The 5,347-nt window shown below is 48.1% G+C and overlaps 1 pseudogene; it reads left to right on the plus strand.

Annotated features, from left to right (window-relative positions):
• The first annotated feature begins 229 nt into the window (after positions 1-229).
• Positions 230-1,182, plus strand: LOC142827615 (uncharacterized; annotated as a pseudogene).
• Positions 1,183-5,347: the final 4,165 nt, after the last annotated feature.

Below are 5,347 nucleotides of genomic sequence, written 5' to 3' on the forward strand. Positions count from 1 at the left end.
TAGCAATTTGCAATGCAGAATTGAAACAAAGCTGATTACTCTGCCTTCCTTCTCAAAAAGTCCAAGCACTTTTCATCTCTGTCATATAGGGTGGATTTATAATAGTACTGCTTTCCCCCACTTGTTCACCATATCAATGACCAGGGAATTGGGAGGTGAGTAGGAAAAGAAGAATTCAGAGTCCTCCTTATGAGTATAATATTTCTTGTCAACTCTCTTGCAAGTGGGTGTCCCTGTAGCTGGGTTTTGCAATATGATCCTAGTGGGCTCCAGCAGAGCCTAGTTAGTAGAGATGTTGTGCAATGTAGACTGTCCAAGAACTTCTGATGGAGTTCTCCAACCTCCTCAAGAGATAACTGAAGAGAGTCTGACACCTGCTTAAAAGTCCACAAAAAGGTAAAAACCATTGGTCATTGATGGAGGGAATAGCATCATGATCTCATATAGCAAAGAGAATGAGGTGGTGGTTTGTGGTATGGCTTCTGGGAGAGCCAGGGCATGAAGCAGACAGCTCCCAACACCACTCGGACCAGAGATTCCAGGCCAGGGTGATGCTCCCACTCCGAGTGTGGCAGGCCAGGCACTACAGCTCTGTGTGGCTTCACAGCAGCATCCCAGCGCCCAGTCTCCTGGGGCCAGGCCCCCCAACCTCTTGGCCCATCTGGTGTATCCCCCACTCTGCAGGGAAGGGGCAAGCAGGAGGCAGCCGTGGCGGAGCAGCCAGTCCCTGGCAGAGGGGGCCGGGCAGCAGCCCAGGGTCCAGGAGCCAGGGCCGGGGCCCTACCAGCTCTCCATGGATGTGAGAGGCTTCTGCCCCATGGAGCTGATGGTGCGGCTCGACGGGCGCAGACTGATGGTGACAGAGAAACGGGAGCAACAAACGGAGTTGGAGTCAGGAGCCTGGTCCCACAAGTACCAAGAGCTCAGCAGGAAATGCTGCTGCCAGAGGACATGGACCCACAGGCCATGCTGTACTCCCTTGCCCGGAGGAAAGGGGCAGCTCCGCGTGGAGGCGCCACATCTGGCCCTGCCCGCTGCAGCACCAGGGGTTGGTGGCCGGAGAAGGGCCCGTGGTCCCGGAGGGGCAGGAGCTGGGGTGCTGCAAGATGGAGATAGAGGATGAGAGCGGGGGGCCCATCCCCAGAGATTCCTGACCCTGCCCACAGACTCCTGTATCCTAGGACTCGGCTCCATCGATTCCTCTCCACCCAGCTGGAGAAGCCCTTGCTCCAGGTGTGAAGGGGCCTGAGCATGTTTTCAGGCTGTCAGTGGCACTGGGGGAAAGAAGTGACCGGGGGATGCTCCGCAACTCCGCCTCACTCTTGTGTTGCCTTTTTTTATTCTTTGTCTGCCCTAGTCTTCTTTCATCCTGAGATGTATCCTCCTGTTGCTTGGGTAAGAAACTTGGATCCCCCTATTGTCCCAATATAATAGAATAACAAGGATAGCCTGATAGACTGCCCAGGAATCCCAATATGACCATTGAGCCCATATTCAAAAGGAGTTACGTTTGGGGTTTCTCCCACCCAGAGCGATGAGATCTTGGATCATTTTTCCTGCCCCTTCAAGAGTCCTGCACAGAAATGAAGGAAGCAAATGGGATGTCATCATCAGCATCCTCTTTTTGTAATGGAGGCGTTCCTACAGAAAGAGGGGCCAACAGCAGTGGAGATGCAGAAGTATCCAATGACCAAGAAGTTCTCTACACCAAAAGATGCTCTGTACCTGCGAGCAAAGGAAACTTTACTTCAACAGTCTTCACCAAGTTTTTCTGGTATCTGATGTCCTGCAGTACTGAATGGTGCTTAGGTCAGAGGTGTAGCGAGAGTGTTATGCGCCCGGGGGCAAAGGCAAAATTTGCATCCCCCAATCATTTGTTACTACCTGTGGGACTTTACACATTCCCATCCAGCCAAAGTGCAGAATTTGCCTTGTGGAAAGTGGAGCTCACAGCCCACAAGGTGAGCAAAGCCTGGTGGTTTGGGGTGACAATGAATCAAACCCACATGGGCGGCTGAGGCCGGAGAATTGCTTGAGCTCTGTGTGGGGGCAGCACACTGTGTGCATTCAGTGTGTCCGTGCCAAGCCTGGCTCATGGAAAGTTTGTGACCTGGGGCTACTGAAGAAGGCTGATGTGGTTGAGCTGCAAAAGGACTGGGGTTAAAACTGCTGTGCGGGTCCTGGGTGGCATTGTGTTGTGAGCAGCCACTGCAGCGTAGCCAGAGTGGGAGCCGGTCTCTGTAGAGCACCAAGCAACATCCCCAGCTTTGCTCGTGTTCTTAAGCAGAAGGATGGAACATGTAGGGAGGCTTAGGGCAGGGGGTTCTGATGTCAGGAGTTGGGTTCGAGACAGGGGGTTGGTGTTTGGAGGGGTGCACTCAGGGATGAAGGTGAGGGTGCAGGAGTCAGGGATGGCAGTAGAAGGTGAAGGGCTCATGGCAGGGTGCTGGAAGGCAGGGGTAGCTTACTGGGGCTAGCCAGTGGCAAGGGTGACGCAGCTCTTGAGTTGGATTCTCATGGGGGCAAGGGACTCCAGGAGCTGGCCCGTTTCCACCTACTCCCCTCCAGCGAGCAGAGAGGCCTAACTCTAGGGGTCGGACCCTGCCTGCAAGGTGAAAAGGGATCAGCAGACTCCATTTTGAATCATAAACTCCATTTTAAAAACACCAGCCTGGGTAACAGCATGGAGCACTTAGAGATACTACTTGAAGAAGACCCTTCTTTCTTATGAAAATTTCAATGCAAAAACCTCAGGTTTTGAGGTTTTCAAATTGCTTTATTTCACACAGTCCCGGGGAAAACAAATGGGATTGATAAGTGAAAAGTCTGAAAAAAGTGACACTAAATTAAAAGCCACTAAAAATTGCCTTTCCCCATGTCCTAATTTCTGGGAGCTTCATGAAAAAGAAAAGAAAAATCTTCAATGGAATACTTCACTAAAATATAGTGATGGATCTGGATAACCCATGTTCATGCTAGAAATCCTTTTTCTCTCACTTCGGGAAATTATCCACACAGCCGCTACTTACCTGTGTAAGGGTTCACAGGACTAGGCCCAAAAAAACCATTGCTAATAAAAACAAATTATTTTAACTGAAGAATTACAGCTGTCCAATGCTTTGGCTTATGGCTTCATGCTTTGACAACTGTACCACAAGTTTTATTTTTCCCTCTCTGGTGTCAGATCTGAGATACTTGAGCCTAGCTTGGGATCTGGCATCACAGCAGGCCCTACCAATGCAGTGAGAAAGAGGGCAGTTGGCCCTGGGCCCCTTACATTACCACCTGGAGTGTGCATCCTGAATGGCTCTGAGGCCTGGGAGTTGCACGCTGCACTCTGGATGGCACAGAAAGATGGTTGCCCCCTGCCCCTCCCCTTCCACCGGATGCTCTGCCCCTTCCAGGAGTGTGGAGCCGCCGCATTGCCTAGGGGCCCACATACACTGCCTCATAGATGTGAGCAAGAGGATAATATGGGGAAGGCTGGCCCAGACGGAGGAGGCATGAATTGTTCTGTCTCAGTGGACTAGCATTGCAAAGTAATTTTTTTATAATGTCATAGAGAGGTTTGTGGATCCACAAAATATCAGGCAGAGCATTTGTGCCTTCTATGCTCATAAATATATGTTTAGTACAGCAGCTATAATAACATGCATAACATCACACGAGAACAAATTCCTGTCACATTCTTGAGGTAGGGAGAAAAAAAATGTTCTCAAAAATGCCTCACATGAAAATTCAATGCTCCCATTACTGGAGAGTGCAGCTCTCACAGGACAAATAAGACTACAGCCTGAAAACTATTTTAATAAATCAAAAATAAATACATGACTGTCTAGATTCTCTTTAAGAGTTTATTTTGACTTTGGCATGATGTTTGCAGAGCAGATTGGCAGTGTACAAAAGCATTTATTGTTCTTTTCTCTCTGTGTGTGTACTTATAAACACAACAGGCAATAAACAAGTAGCACTTGATCATCGCTGTGTATGATCCCAGCAGAACTGCTCAAAAGCATCTTAGTACCTTGTCTTGTTAATAAAAATGCTATGCACAGAATAAGTGAGGTGCATGCTCCTCCTCTAAAATAAGAAATGGACACCATAGGCTGCAGAGCCGGCGAAGGCTGAGACCATCTCAGTCATGGCCCAACTGCTTTTAAGCAGACACATGGAAAATAAGGTTGCCACATGACTGATTTCAGACCAGCCTGGCCATTTTTTCCTCCTTTCTTGCCAGTTGTCAGTCAAGAGATGTCATTTTCTAGGTTTTCTTCCTGTATGCACATGTGGCTGTGCGCATCAGAGCTGGAAGCATGCCACACCTTTCACCCAGCTCCCATTCCATGTGCTTAGCATGTCATCTCCCAGGACCTCACCTACCTGCCTGTCAAAACTGCAGCAGATCCTCTCAGTATTATGGAGCCATCTGGGAAGCTGGATTGACCAATCTCCCAAAGGTGAGAATCACCAGCAGGGATGAGAAAGGTAAGAAGTGGGGTGGGAGAGGTAGGGGCTTCATGGTAGGGACAATGGAGAGCCTCTCTAAAGAACAGAGGCTCCTGGGAGGGTTAGTGTAGGGGTTATATGTTAAAGGGGGTCAAGCTGTCAGTGGGAGGAAGCATGCTTGAAAGATAAATAGGAGGGACTGTAAATCAATGCCTCCACCTACACTAAGTGGCACTCCACAAGCCTGCTAAATACAATAGGCATGGCATTGTGGGGCACTGGACTGGACTTTAGGAGACCTGGGTTCTATTCCTAGTTCTGCATTGGTCACCTGTGTGACCTGGGAAAAATCACTTTGACTTTCTGTGCCTTGGTTTCTCTTCTGGCCTTTTGTGTGGTTTCTCACTTTAGACCTTAATCTCTTCAAGGGAGGGGCTCTCTCACTATAGGTTTGCCCTGTGCTTAGCACAATGATCTTGGCTGGGGCCTCTATTAAAATAAAAGTAATAAATGTATCTCTAACTAGTTATTGTTTGATGTGTGTTTGTACTTGTCCTCTTAGTACAAATTTATTAATACTTAAAGATATATTGATACAGGGCCAGATTGTGAAACCCTTAGTCATGTGGCATAGCACTTTCTCCTCTTTGTTCCAATGAGCCTATTCAAAACAGTAAACACTCACCAAGAGGAGGGACTCAGGACCTTGCCTGCTCTGCATGTATGTATAATGTTATTAAATTTAACATATATAGGGTAATGTGTACAATTCTTATCTGGAAGGGGGACCTCTGGTTGGGGTTATTTTTAAGCTTTTACTATAATCACTACATAAATTAAACCTATTTTCATTCTCGTAGTTTAATTTCTTCACTTCAGTCTGTTTTCTTTTTGTATCCAG

This window comes from Pelodiscus sinensis, chromosome 3, assembly GCF_052426305.1.
Source record: "Pelodiscus sinensis isolate ZL-2025 chromosome 3, ASM5242630v1, whole genome shotgun sequence".
NCBI classification, from domain to species: domain Eukaryota; kingdom Metazoa; phylum Chordata; order Testudines; family Trionychidae; genus Pelodiscus; species Pelodiscus sinensis.